The 15,868-nt window shown below is 41.3% G+C and overlaps 1 protein-coding gene and 1 pseudogene across 2 annotated transcripts in view; both read right to left on the reverse strand.

Moving 5' to 3' along the window:
* The window catches only part of COMMD1 (copper metabolism domain containing 1), a 161,146-nt gene that overhangs the window by 4,745 nt on the left and 140,533 nt on the right, over nt 1-15,868 (reverse strand). The window lies entirely within an intron of this gene.
* LOC138848608 (transcription factor BTF3 pseudogene) lies at nt 4,602-5,325 on the reverse strand (annotated as a pseudogene).

Below are 15,868 nucleotides of genomic sequence, written 5' to 3' on the forward strand. Positions count from 1 at the left end.
GGGAGTTAGAGAGTATAACTGATTATTAGTCTATACAAAAATGAAGGCTGTTATTAAGTACTTGTTTGGTTTTTATCTATACACTAAATGACCTCTGTGTGTATCATGTCCACTAAATGACCTCCTTATCTAGGCCAATGAGCACACCCAAGTAATTTCAGTAAAATCATACTACAGTGACAAAATGCTAAAAATAGATAATAATAAAAAGATTTATGACTTATTAGACACTTAAATGAGGATGGCATTTTGTCTAGTGGTTAAGATGCCACTTGAGATGCCTGAGTCCCATATGGATGTGCCTAGCATTGAGTCCCAGCTCTGCTCCCAATTCCAGTTTCCTGCTGATGTGCATCCTGGTGAGTCAGCAGGTGACAGCTCAAGAAGTTGGCACCTGTCACCCACAAGGGAAACACAGATTGTGTTCCTGGCTCCTGGTTTCAGCCTGGCCCAGCCATGGATGTTGTGGGCATTTGGGACGTGAACCAGCATATGGGAGATCTGTCTCTCTTTCAAATAAATAAAAATCTAAAAACTTAAGTGTAAACATTTAGAGCAAATTCAACAAAAAACAAAACTCCTATAATCTATTTTCTATTCAATTAATATTTCCCATGCAAAATTTTCACAAATCTTGATCACCCAATTTACTGATTTAATATTTAGCATTATGATATAAACTCGGTAAATTCTAATGTGTTGTGGTTTCTTATTAAGTAATAAAATTGGAGGATAAAGAGAAAGAATGGCAAAGGTTGCCATACGATCCAGCTAACAAATAGATTGAAGAAGGCCACACAAAGCTAGCCAGGTTTTCCTAAGGCTTATTCCCCAATTTTTCTTTAGGTTTCATTTGTTGACACAAAGATACCTTTATGGAGCACAAACTTGGGCCATAATACTTATCTTCCATCTGGACTGTCCTTTCATAAACTCAAAAGAATTCTATAACCTGCAACTATGTATAATTCTGTGATTTCTAAGAGTATAAAGTAAAAAGTTAAAGTAAAAATTAAGAGTGGGAATAAGAGAGGGAGGAGGAGGAAGGGTAGGTGTGTGAACAAGAGGGAGGTAGAATTAGGGTGGGATGTATCACTATGTTCCCAAATCTGTACATATGAAATACATGAAACTGGTATAGTTTAAATAAAATTTAAAAAAAGTATCAAATGTTTGAGGAGATAGATATGTTTTCTCTGATTGACATTATGTAGTACACACATGTATGGAAACATCACACAGTACCCCATAAATATGTACAATTTTTATATGTCAGTTAAAATGATATAAAGCAAAAGTTCACAAAAATACATATGATGAAAAACTATGCAAGGATTTCAAAACTCTTTGCATTAAGATAAACTCATCTTTAAATTAAAAAAAAAAAAAAGGAAAGGGACAGGACATGAGGCAGAATTCAAAAACAACAATGGGTTCTTGGAACTGCAACTGTATAATAAAATATCCGAACATTGTCTGCCAGAGAAAGTCAGAACTTAAACCTGTGTTCACCACTGCCACACATCCAACGGCTTTCTCAGAACAATCACTGTTACTGCTCCCCAGCGCCTCGGAAGCCTGTGAATTCCAGAAACTGCCTCTCTGCAGCAAAGGATGCTCAAGCTCCTTCCTAGGAACTATTTATCCAAAGTTAAAATTTTACAGTTCCCTGAAAACCGTGGTGATTACTGACCGTTTGTTTTTCAGATCCATATCCTAGGAAGCTATACTCTAAGGGTTGTGTCACTCTGCTGTTCTCTGGCTTACAGCTGGGTTCAGGCAAGGGAAGAGAGAGGTAATGATGTTTATTTCCCAACTCCTCTGCTGTGGCTTCCAATATCTTTGACGTAGAAGTATCATTCATTTCCTATTTACTGACCCCAAATACTGCCTCTTCTGGTTCACATAAGCAAGAATAAAACTGAGTCTCCTCAGACTACCAAAGTATATAACAACAAAGCACAAACTTCAAAGATGAGCAAAGATTTTCATCAAGTCTAAATTGGTAAGAAGGCTGCTTCCAAGTGATAAGTAACAGAATGAGCCAGAACCAATATAGAAGTCCTCCCTCCCTTCCTTTACATATGGGGAATATGTTCCAAGACCCCTAGTGGATGACTGAGACCACAGACAGGAGAACCCTATATAGGTATACTATGCTTTTTCCTATACATACATACACAATTTAATGTTTTTTACATATTAACTAACCACTTCTCATGCAGTATGGCTACCACTTTTGCAGTCTGAGGTGAGAGAAAACTAGCACATATTTCCTTTTGCCTCTTCACAATTTCGTGGACAGAAGATTCCTTCTTATAGTAGATCTCAGATACCTCAGTACATGATTTTTTTGTATTAAGTTGAGAACTTTCACCTTTTCACTTTTTTTTTGGACAGGCAGAGTTAGTGAGAGAGAGACAGAGAGAAAGGTCCTTCCTCCTGGTCTACCACGCGGGTGCAGGACCCAAGGACTTGGACCATCCTCCACTGCACTCCTGGGCCACAGCAGAGAGCTGGAATGGAAGAGGGGCAACTGGGACAGAATCTGGCGCCCCAACCGGGACTAGAACCCGGGGTGCTGGCGCCACAGGCGGAGGATTAGCCTAGTGAGCCGCAGCTCCGGCCCACCTTTTCATTTAAAAAGAGCATTTTAGGACTTCATTTTGGCAGATCTGAATTGTCAGCACTATTATGCTGCACTTTGGGGCCATCTTTTTTAAAAGATTTTATTTATTTATTTGAAAGTCAGAGTTACACAGGTCTCCCACCTATGTGTAAGGGCCCAAGTATTTGGGCCAACCTCCACTGCTTTCCCAGACACATCAACAGAGACCTGGATCAGAAGTGGAGTATCCAGGACTAGAACCAGCGCCCATATGGGATGCCAACATCACCGGCCACAGTGCCAGCCCCTCCATTTAATACTTTCTGACTGAAGATGATAATTGGTAACTGAAACTATGGAAAGCAAGACTATGGATAAGAAGAAACAACTGCATTTGATTTTTTAAAAAATTATCATTTGATATTGAAATCTTGTAGGGTAGTACTTTGAAAAAAAAGGGAAGGAGAGAGGGAGGGAAGGAAGAAAAGGAAGAAGAGGAAGACTACCACCAATAACAACAGAATATAAGATTTCATGAGGAATTTGCATCAAAAGTCCTTGATACCAGAAACATGGCCTCATCTCTACAACCTACATGATTTATGAACTGTTTTGTTTATCTTTCAATACAGGCTTTTTGTTTTTACCAATAAATATCACTACCAATGATCCTTACTCAGGCCATTAAAGAATATGCTAAGGACATGAAAGTATGTCTATTGGTCATTTGTACATCATGCTTTGAAAAATGTTCATATCCTTTGTATATTCTTTATATAGTAGATGTGGGACTTGTTAGCAATTGTATTTGAAATGAAGATGATTCTGGATAAAAATGGCCTGGTTATGTCTTTAAAACAAATACTCCTAGCCGGCGCCGTGGCTCACTAGGCTAATCCTCTGCCTTGCGGCGCCGGCACACCGGGTGCTAGTCCCGGTCGGGGCGCCGGATTCTGTCCCGGTTGCCCCTCTTCCAGGCCAGCTCTCTGCTGTGGCCAGAGAGTGCAGTGGAGGATGGCCCAAGTGCTTGGGCCCTGCACCCCATGGGAGACCAGGATAAGTACCTGACTCCTGCCATCGGATCAGCGAGGTACACCGGCCGCAGCGCGCCAGCCACGGCAGCCATTGGAGGGTGAACCAACGGCAAAGGAAGACCTTTCTCTCTGTCTCTCTCACTGTCCACTCTGCCTGTAAAAACAAAACAAAACAAAACAAAACAACAACACAAATACTCCCAGGAGAGGTAATACCTAAGTCATTAACATCTTTCTATTACTTAAAAATTAAGAGTCTTATTTTTTCCCAAAAATATGAATCCAAGTTGTTTGCCTTAAAAGTATAGGGGTTGAGAATTAACAGAGGCCTACATTTGTGGCATAGCAGGTTAACCAGTTTCCTACAGCACTGGTATCCCGTGTAGGTGCCGGTTTGAGTCCCTGTTGCTCCTCACTAATGTGACTGGGAAAGCAGCAGAGGACGGCCCAAGTGCTTTGGGCACCTGTCACCCATGTGGGAGACTTGCTAAAGCTCCTGGATCCTAGCTTTGACCTGGCCCAGCCCAGGAGCACTGCTGCCATTTGGGGGGGAGGGGAGGGGAGGGGAGGGGAGGGGAGGGGAGGAGGAGGAGGAGGAGGAGGAGGAGGAGGAGGAGGAGGAGTAACTGGGAGTGGAGGGTGAATAAGTAGAGCACAAAACATAAAAGAACCAGGAAAGTACCAAAGGCAAATCCCTCTTCTGACTCTGCAACTCCTATCAGACACACGCACAGAAAAGCAGGCGAAACAGCTTCAGTTTCTCAGGTGCTCTCATTCATACACTCCATACCCTTTTTTTTTTTTTTTAACTAGGCAAAGAAATTTATTAACCTTTGTTTCAAATTTTATTCCCAGGCTTCTTCAGCTTAATTAGCTGCAAAGAACAAATCGTGTATAAGCAAAAACTGAAAACAGCTGCACTGTCCAAGGGGCTTGAGCTTAAAAATATTAGAGATCTAGATTTTATCAGATCATAAACAAAATAATTTTTAAAAGCAGTCATAATACAAAATAGCAGCTTCCAGTAACTTCTTCAAGTTTTATTTTCTTCAGAAGTTGACTCCATTCAGTTCACCTCATTCTTAGAATCCTTATCAAAATTCTCCATAAGATCGGAACTTCATTGTCATCGTCTTCTCCAGTAGCAAGTGGTGCTTTTGCATTCTCAGATTACTTGGGCAGAGCTTCAGCCAACCTCCTCAAACTAGTCAGGCTGTCTGCACCAAGCTGGTTCAAGATGCTGGGGAGCATTCCTGTCAGCTGCTTTGTCTCAGTGTGGTCTGCAACGGCGAAAGTGTTTGCCACCAGAGAAGCCTGAACTTTAGGGTCGTTAGAGTGGATCACTGTTCCTTGGTTTGTAAACATATTCACCTCTTCAATACCAGAGATATTGTTTGCCCCTAATTTCTTTAAGGGGAACTGAAGTTTTTTATCATCTGCTGTTGCTGTTCTATGAAGCACCTCTTTCTGCAAGCAGTTCCTTTCTCACCAGTGTGCACTTCTGTCTGCAGTTCTTCCTGGTTCATGATAGTTTCTGTCATCTTGTCCAAGTGGAAACGGGGCCGTGGGGGGGACTAGGGGTGGTGCTCGGGGGTTCCGAAATACATCTTAAAATATATGTATAAAAATGTAATTTAACAAAAAAAAAAAAAAAGGAAATTCATTTGTCACAGTTCTAGAGGCTAGAAGGCCAAGATGAAGCTGTCAGCAGGTTTCAATCCTGCAGAGCCCTCCCTTTGGCTCCATTGCCTTCTCACATAGCCTTTTCTCCATGTCCAAGTAACTATGATTCGGGCTCTAGTCTAACAGCTTCACTGTTAACTCAATCACCACTTCACTTTTTTTAAAAATCAGATTTATTTATTTACTTGAAAGGCAGTTGTAGGGGTAGGGGAAGGTTGAGATCTATCCACTGGTTCATTCCTCAAATGGCCGCTGGGACAAACTGACAGCAGGAGCCAGGAACTCCATCTGGGTCTCCCACTTGGATGGCAAGGGATCAAGCACCTGAGCTATCTTCTGCTGCTTTCCCAAGCATATTAGCAGGGAGTTGAATTGGAATTGGAGTGGCCAGATCTCCAATCAGTGCTCTTACGGGATGCCAGTATCACAGGTTGAGGCTTAACCTGCTGAGGCTTAATCTGCTGCCTCACAGAATCACTACTTTAATGACCTTATCTCAAAAAGGGTTACATCTGAGGGGACAGGTGTTGGAAACTCAATATATGAATTTTGGGGGTAAATAATTCAGTCAATAACAATCTCCAATGCTTAGAAAGCCCTAAGTTTAGCAGGCATCCAGTTTGCATGGTTGATGATGATTTCATTCTTATTAACTCTTGCTCATATTGTACAAATAAAGAATTTCTAGCAATCAATACAGAAATAAGAAAAACATACTATACACAAAAGCCATCTGCTGTCTACCAGCTCCATTTGGCAGAAGCCATATCTTGCTTTGTCTGCACTGAACTTGATTCTGAAATGTCATTTAAACTGTGGGGCTGCCAGGATAAAAATGGTCAGGCAGGGGATTAGAAATCAATCCATGCATCTACAACCAACTTATCTTTGACAAAGGAGCTAAAAATCAATCCCAAGAGCAAGGACAGTCTCTTCAACAATTGGTGCTGGGAAAACTGGATCTCCTTATGCAGCAGTGTGAAACTAGACCCCTACCTTACACCTTACACAAAAATCCACTCAAAATGGATCAAGGATCTAAATCCATGACCCAATACCACCAAATTATTAGAGAATATTGGGGAAATTCTGCAAGACGTTGGCATAGGCAAAGACTTCTTGGAAAAAACCCCCAAGTACAGGCAATCAAAGCTAAAACTGACAAATGAGATTACATAAAATTGAGAAACTTCTGCAGAGCAAAAGAAACACTCAGCAAAGTGAAGAGGAAATCAACAGAATGGTAGAAATTATTTGCAAACTATGAATTATTGCAAACTATGATAAAGGATTAATGTCCATAACTATAAGAGCTCAAGAAACTCAATGACAAAACAATCCAGTTAAGAAATGAGCAAAGGACCTGGACAGACATTTTTCAAAAGAAGAAATCCAAAAGGCCAACAGACACATGAAAAAATTCTCAGGATCACTAGCCATCAGGGAAATGAAAATCAAAACCACAATGAGGTTTCACTTTACCCCAGTTAGAAAGGCTCTTGTATAGAAATCAACGAACAATGAACACTGGCAAGGATGTGGGAGAAAAGGTACCCTAATTCACTGTTGGTGGAAATATAAACTGGTACAGCCACTGTGGAAGACAGTATGGAGATACCTCAGAAATCTGAATATAGACCCACCATATGACTCAGCCATCTCACTCCTGGGATACCCAAATGAAATAAAATCAGCATATGAAAGAGTGATCTTTCTCCCCATATTTATTGCAGCTCAATTCACAATGGCTAATGGAATCAACCCAGAGTTGTCCAACAACTGAAGACTGGATAAAAAATTACAGCATATATACACTATGGAATACTAAATAGTGGTAAAAAAATATAAATGAAATCCTGTCACTTGCAACAAAATGGATGCAACTGGAAAACATTATACTTAGTGAAATAAGCCAGTCCCCAAAAGACAAATACCATGTTTTCCCTGATCAATGGTAACTAACAGAGTACCTAAAAGGTAATCTATAGGAGTGAAATTGACATTTTGAGGGTTATTTACAGCCCTTGTCTCAACTGTTAAGGAGCAGTGTTTTTTTCCTCATACTATATATATTGAACTCTTTACTTAGTGTAGGGTTAATCCTATGAGTAAAAAATTAACTGAAAATAGATCTTTGTAAAAATTAAGAATGGGAATAAGAGAGGGAGGAGGAAGAAGGGTGGGAACATGGGTGGGAGGGAAGGCAGGGTAGAAAGCATCACTATGTCCCTGAATCTATATATAGGAAATACATGAAACTTGTATAACTTGAATAAGATTTTTAAAAATTAAAAAAGAATGTCTCTCCTAATCCTCACCTCTAAATCCTACTGAATGCCTTGCCAGCCATATTGCTTCCCAAAGCCTAACCTTGAGGACTGACTCAGGATCTGGCACACTATTCAGTGAGCCAATAATGTGGGGAAGAGGGAAGAAGAAAGATTAATAGCAGCTACATGAGGTTAGTCATCGGCCTCTCAAACAGCTTACTGCCTCATTTTGGAGGTGGTGTGTAGGAAGGCAAGAAGATAGAAAGTTACATCTTTATTATCTGTGGTTGAATTCAAACATTACTTGGGTTGTTGAGGCCTTTATTCAAATGTTAATAATCATCCCGTACATTAACATGCAGTCCTTTATAGGTTAGAAAGCCCTTTCACATGCATGATCTCATTTAATGCTTAGAATACTCTTGGGAATTAGGAAGACACCAAGTCAGAAGATAAGGTACTCTGAACTGTAAAAGTGACAGAATTTGCCCATCTGACATAAAGCGGATCTTTTTAGCCATACCCAGCAGACTTTGTCACATAATGCGATAGATCTCATGGGCTTTTGCTATACTTCTGAGCACATTTATGGATGAAAAGAAAGGGCTCATTAAACTTAAAATTGCCCACAGATCTAGAAATTAGTTTAAAAGTTCAGTGCTTAGCAGAAAACAAAGCAGACAATCAGGTCCTGACTAATGAAGAAATACTCTTTCTTGGTCATCATTCATGAAGTAGACTTTGGAAGTGGTGGAGAAAATATAAAGTGTGTGTACTGGGGACAGAAAATGCAGGGATCCTCTCTAGGTCCTCTGCAAAAATGAAATGCCTACAGAACTAAAGAACAATCAGCACAGAAGATACAAATAACAGTACTTTATACTTTGTGTCTCTGTGTGGGTGCAAACTGTTGAAATTTTTACTTAGTATACACTAAATTTATCTTCTGTATATAAAGATAATTGAAAATGAATCTTGATGAAGAATGAGATGGGTGAGGGAGTGGGAGATGGGATGGCTGCGGGTGGGAGGGAGGTTATGGGGGGAAGAGCCGCTATAATCCCAAAGTTGTACTTTGGAAATTTAAATTTATTAAATAAAAGTTTAAAGAAAAAAAAGAGAACATTGTGGGGAAGTTCTGACAAATCTGAAGATATTTTTAATTTCATGAGAGATAGAAGTAACACTTAAAATAATAAGTAATGATAACACAATGGCTAACACTGAGCACACACAAAATGCCATGCATCATACTAATCCTGTACATGTAGTATTTCATGTTGGTGAAAATAATTTTATCCAGTTTTAGAGATGAGGAAAATAAGGCAAAATGGTAAGTAACTTGTTTGAAGCAACCCAGTAGTAAGTGGCAGAGGCAGTTTCAAACCCAACGTCTCTCTGGCTTCAAAACTAAAACACTTAACCATTTCACAATCTTGACTCATATTCATAAGTAAGTACCATCAATAGTAGTCATTAAGTATCCACATGTGAAATTTATATTCTATCATTTAGTTAACTTCAAGAAAGACTCCAAGGAAGGCCAGGAGCTGCTAGCATGATACTTAAAGTCAATATAAAATTGCCTCTAAAAATCATGTCAAGGGTAGTCAATGAGTACATCCTAACTGCATTTGGAAGATTTCTGGCATGAACATAATAGTGTAATGGACAGCAGCACAGCTGGGTCAATACAAACTCCGCAGAGAAGATAATGGACAAACATCCTGGGGTGGCCTCTTTATTCCAGGAGACAGGGAGGATTCACTATATTCAGCTACTTGTTACCATCAGCAACACAGAATCTTTCTGTTTCTGTGGGGCAATGTGTGGAGCTCTGTGAATGAAATTCCTTCTCCCATCATCCTAAGTCAGAGTCAGGAAAACCAAAATATCTGCTTAAAACTGGGGTTCATGGGCCAGCATTGTGGCATAGTGGGTAAAGCTGCCACCTGCAATGCCAGCATCCCATAGGGCACCAGTTTGAGTCCTGGCTGCTCCACTTCTCATCCAGCTCTCTGCTATGGCCTGGGAAAGCAGTAGAAGATGGCCCAAGTCCTTGGGCCCCTGCACCCATGTAGGAGACCTAGAGGAAGCTCCTAGCTCCTGGCTTTGGATGGACACAGCTCCGGCCATTGTGGCCAATTGGGGAGTGAACCAGTGAATGGGGGATCTCTCTCTCTTTCTCTCTCTCTCTCTCTCTCTCTGCCTCTCCTTCCCTCTCTGTGTAAATCTTTCAAATAAGTAAGTAAATAAATAAATAAAATCCTAAAAAAAAATCTGGGGTTCTTTCCATCTACAATCAGGAGGAATTTCTAGTCCTGGCTGTTGTAGGCATTTCAGGAGTAAACCAGCAGATGTAACATCTTTCTCTGTCTCTCAAATAATGAGTGAAAAAAATGAAACAAAATTATCCAAAACAACTGGCTATTTTTGTAGAAAAATGAGATACGTCTGCAATGGAGGTATGAGAAAAAACATCTTGGGGACGGTGCCAACATCTTGGCTAATTCTCCGCCTGCGACACCGGCACCCATATGGCACAGCTCTCTGCTGTGGCCCGGGAAGGCAGTGGAGGATGGCCCAGGTCCTTGGGCCCCTGCACCTGCACGGGAGACCAGGAAGAAGCACCTGCCTCCTGACTTCGGATCGGCACAGCGCCAGCCGTAGTGGCCATTTGGGTAGTGAACCAACGGAGAGAAGACCTTTCTCTCCATCTCTCTCACTGTCTATAACTCTACCTGTCAAATAAGTTTAATAAAATAAAGAAAAAACATCTTGACTATATGATTTCTATATTCCTCTGTGAAATTACAGTCTCTAGTCACCCTGTCAATTTGGTTGGCAAGTTCTTTGACAATGGAGCAAACTTGAACACAAATATGGACTTTGGACTCCTGGCTGATATCTCAGTTGGGTTTTGCTGGTTTCTGAAGAATTTTAGCCATATTTATAAATATGAGACATTTAAAATACTTTTGTCATATATATTCATACAAAAATACAAATATGACTCTCCTAAACTCTTCACCCAGATTAACCAATTATTTCTATTTTACTACATTTGCTCTGTCATTCTCTCCCTTAAACACAAGAATAAGGACTCTATGTCATGCCCTTTATTCCTATGTACTTTACCGTATATTTCCTAAAGACAAAAATATTCTCTTACATAGACACTCCTTTTTTTTTTTTTTATTTGACAGGTAAAGTTATAGATAGTGAGAAAGACAGAGAGAAAGATCTTTCCTCCATTGGTTCACTCCCTAAATGGCCACCACGGCCAGCACTGCGCTGATCCGAAGCCAAGAGCCTGGTCTCCCACGCGGATACAGGCGCCCAAGCACTTGGGCCATCCTCCACTGCCCTCCCGGGCCACAGCAGAGAGCTGGACTGGAAGAGGAAAACCAGGACTAGAACCCGGCACCCATTTGGGATGCTGGCACCACAGGCAGAGGATTAACCAAGTGAGCGACGGCGCCAGCCAACCACTCTTAACACTTATATAAATTACTGTGTAATCCAGTCTATATCCAAATTTTATCAAATGCCCCAGTCATGTCCTGTACAACTTTTTTTTCTTCTCCAGAATCAAATCAATGATCATACATTGCACTTAGTCAGCATTACTGTTTTTTTTTTTTTTTTTTTTTTTTTTTTGTCAGGCAGAGTGGACAGTGAGAGAGAGAGACAGAGAGAGAAAGGTCTTCCTTTTGCCGTTGGTTCACCCTCCAATGGCCGCCGCTGCAGCCGGCGCACCGCGCTGATCCGATGGCAGGAGCCAGGAGCCAGGTGCTTTTCCTGGTCTCCCATGGGGTGCAGGGCCCAAGCACCTGGGCCATCCTCCACTGCACTCCCTGGCCATAGCAGAGAGCTGGCCTGGAAGAGGGGCAACCGGGACAGAATCCGGCGCCCTGACCGGGACTAGAACCCGGTGTGCCGGCGCCGCAAGGTGGAGGATTAGCCTATTGAGCCACGGCGCCGGCCCAGCATTACTGTTTTTACTCCTGTTATTATTCCCACATGGAGAGTCATCACTACTTCCAAATTTTACGTATCTTTCAAGGCCTGAAATCAGCAGCAGCATCCCACTTCCTGGGTGTTCCTAATGGCTGTTCCCAATATTCTGCTGCTGCCTGTAAGAGCCTAAGAAATACATGTCCATTAGCCAGAGGAAGAATATCAGAAGTCCACAGTCCAGTGTGTTCCTTCACCAAGGTCTGCCTGTGACATTGGCCAGTGCAGCAGAGAGAGAAGAATATAATTAGGCACTGAATGCAAACAAGACTCCAGGCTGGAGCTGCCAAGAACGTGAACCTGATTAGAGGACTACTAATGCACATTCTGACTAAAAGCAGGGGTCAAGAGCGCAGGTGTAAACTCTGTCCTTCCTATCTACTCATCTCTTAAGAAAGAAGAAGAGAATAATCAAATTAAGAAATAATTGTAATATTCAATAATAACACTGAAAATCAGGAAGTTCTACTTCATTTCCATAATTCCCTTGCCCTTAGCAAGAAGGCTGGGAGTTGGTATGAGGAGCATTTCCAATCTGTTGCTTTGATATGATAATCTCATATTCTCCAGCTCTGGAAAAAAAACATAAAACTATTTCTTTTTATGTTAAATCAATCCTTTATGTCGGATATTAGAGCAAAACAGGGGTTGGCGCTGTGGCACAGTGGGTTAAAGCCCTGGCCTCAAAACTGCATCCCATATGGGTGCTGGTTCGAGTCCTGGCTGTTCCACTTCTAATCCACCTCTCTGCTATTGCCTGGGAAAGCAGTGCAAGATAGCCCAAGTGCTTGGAACCCTGCACCCGCGTGGGACACCCAGAAGAAGCTCCTGGCTCCTGGTTTCAGATCAGCTCAGCTCCAGCCGTTGCAGCCATCTGAGGAGTCAACCAGTGGATGGAAGACCTCTCTCTCTCTGGCTATACCTCTTTCTATAACTCTGTCTTTCAAATAAATAAAATAAATCTTTAAAAAAAAAAGAACAAAACAAAGCTTAGCTGATTGCTGCTGCATCAATTCTTCCAAGTATAGAAGTACAAACCCACTTTGAGATTTGTAATAAAATTTAGTTTGGATTTTTTTATGACATTAATTCAAAAAGTCTATCATTTTTGTATTCCCCTCTGCCAATTAGGACTTCAAATGAAAGTCAAATGCGTTTTAGGGGTAAAAAATGAAACAAACAAGGAAACCCCTGATTCACTCATTTCAAGCTGTGAGGATCAGTCTCTAGCAAAGCTAGTAAAATATTATATCCTCATCACTGGGCTATAATGAGGATTTACATCTGCAATCAGAAAAGAGAAAAAATTCTAATGCAAAGCCTTTATTTTATCTTCATCAACAAAGAGTAAATTCACTGCAACATTAACATTAAAACAGAACTTCCAATAATTTTGCCACTTAGAGGGTAGGGGCACTACCCTAAACATGAATTTGCCTGAGAAATGCAGTAAAATAAACAGTTTTTAAAATGTGAATTCTTAGGGCCAAAGTTGTGATAGATCAGGTTTAGCTGCTGACTGCGACACCAGCATCCTATATGGGCACAGGTTCAAGTTCCAGTTGCTCCACTTCCAATCCAGCTCCCTGCTAATACACCTGGGAAAGCAGCAGAAGATGGCCCAAGTGCTTTATTTCATGCCACCCATGTGGGAGACCTGGCTGGTGTTCCAGGCTCCTGGATTTGACCTGGCCTACTCCTGGTAGTTGCGGCCAATTGGGGAGAGAACCAGAGGATGGAAGGTATCTAATTCTGCCTTTCAAATACATAAAACGAATCTTGAAACAGAGTGACATTCTTCTCAACTCACTCCACTGTGTTGGCTGCAGAAAATGCTAGCCCAAAGTAGGGTGCTTTGAAACGCTGGACTTAGGAAGAAGTCTCAGAATCTCTCTGACCCTCGCCTCTACTCCCCTCCTCACCAGGTCTGGATCCTCTTTCTCTCCTGAAGCATGGGAAGGGTCTGAAGTTCCTCTACTTACCCAAAGACTGGGTCCACCAGATTACCTTGTAGAAAGAAGGACACCACGTAGAGAGCCCAAGCAAGCTCTGTCCCAGGCTATTACTCTCTGTTCTTTGGGCCTATTTATTTCCCCTAAAAGTCATTTGCTCTTCATCTGAAGTTGCCTATAGCTCCCCAGTTCCTCTGTCCTATGAAGAGGGTACATAGGTGTAAACCACCTGACCCTTTCTTGAGTTTTCATAGCTGTGTGACTCCCATCAGTTTGCATGCTACTAAATCTGCTCGCCTTTTCTCCAGTTAATCTATCCACTGTTAGTTTGTCTCAGCAGACTTGATTACCAAACCTTCAGAGGATGAAGAAGTTTCCTTAGCCCCTATTACTACTATATCACTCATGAGATCTTGGAATTATATGTAAAAGTTCCTTATATTTGAAGTATTTTGAAAGTTAGGATTAGAAAAGCATTTGCATAGAAATTTTGCCACTTTATACCCAACTTCCCTTTCTTTCTACAGAAAATCAGGGAGTGAATTATCTCCATCATTATCCAGGAAACTCAAAGCAGTATTGTGGCAGGGCGGGGTGGGGTGGGGTGGGGGGGAATGGAATCATTGGTTTGAGAGTTGAAATTACTTGGATTTAGAGCTGGCTTAACTATTATTAGTTGTATTAGCTTGGGAAAAAATTTAACTTTCTTGCTTTTTAAATCTAAAAAATGAAAAAATACTGGCTATTTTATAGAACTGTTATAAAGACTAAGATAGCTGATGTATTAGCACCCAACATTGTATGCGATGTGAAACAGGCTCTCAATAAACGTAAGTCTTTCCATCCAGTCACACCTGTCTCATAATACTTTATAAGTATTTCTACTAAAAACTTAAACTACCAGGTCTCTTTTCTTTAAAACAAGCACTTGGCTTTTAATAGTAACAAACAGTCATGTGAAAGAGTCACTGGGACAGCCAACACTGTCCCAGAAAACAAAAAAGTTCTCACAATGTAGAACAGCACCAACTGCTTCAGGCTATGACAAGCCCCAGTGAATCCCTCCCTGCATGTTTTTACAGTGTTACTTTACATCCTGAGAACATAGGGCCCTTCCAAGAGTCTTTCTCCCTGCACACCATTTGCTCTTTTCCTTTCTTAATACAGATCTTTATTCAACAAGACCACCCAATGGATTCAAACATTAGGAATCAGATAAGGACAGGTTCAACTATTAAAAAAACTGGCAACATCTCAGGACTAAATAGTAAGCTCTTCTTAACCTTTAGAATAGGAATTTTTTGCATCCTGTTCTCAGAAACAGCAGATTGCCTTTGTACTGATTCAAACGTGTCTATGTATTTCCCTTACCTACATTAGCAAAGAACTCCTACGATACAGAGGACTTCTTATTTAAGTCCAAAATCTCAGAAGTTGACTACAGCTTAATCAAATAGTACTTCTCAATCTTTCCCACTTTAAAAGTACTTTCAAAAGTTTCTGGAAAATGGAATTAAAAGATAAGTTTTTGTGTAAAAAACTGAAATCTGTGAAATTTTTTTATAATATGCATTTCTCATGAACTCTATGTATGGATTTCAAAAGTTTCACACCAAAATAAATTTATCTTTTAATTCCATTTTCTAGAACTTTTAAAAATACCTTCATAGATCTTTATACAGGGCACTCTTGGAATGGTCTGAGTGAAACAGATTTAAAAACACTGATGACTGGCCGGCGCCACGGCTCACTAGGCTAATCCTCCGCCTTGCGGCACCGGCACACCGGGTTCTAGTCCTGGTCGGGGTGCCGGATTCTGTCCAGTTGCCCCTCTTCCAGTCCAGCTCTCTGCTGTGGCCAGGGAGTGCAGTGGAGGATGGCCCAAGTCCTTGGGCCCTGCACCCCATGGGAGACCAGGATAAGTACCTGGCTCCTGCCATCGGATCAGTGCGGTGCGCCAGCCGCAGTGCGCCAGCTGCAGCGGCCATTAGAGGGTGAACCAACAGCAAAGGAAGACCTTTCTCTCTGTCTCTCTCTCTCTCACTGTCCACTCTGCCTGTCAAAAAAAATAATAAAAATAAAAAAGAAAATACTGATGACTACTGATAGGGCCCAGGATATAGCACTCCAAAAAGAAGGCTGTAGGAGACCAGAATATGCTACCGTAAAATTTCCCTCTATGGCATAAGGCTCCTTCTGAGAAACTACAGACATAGAAGTCCTGAAAGGTTAATCTTCCTATGAGAAATTCACATCTTTTGGGGCCGGCCTTGTGTGTAATGGGTAAAGCCACTGCCCGTAACA

Source organism: Oryctolagus cuniculus, chromosome 2 (assembly GCF_964237555.1).
Source record: "Oryctolagus cuniculus chromosome 2, mOryCun1.1, whole genome shotgun sequence".
Classification (NCBI taxonomy): domain Eukaryota; kingdom Metazoa; phylum Chordata; class Mammalia; order Lagomorpha; family Leporidae; genus Oryctolagus; species Oryctolagus cuniculus.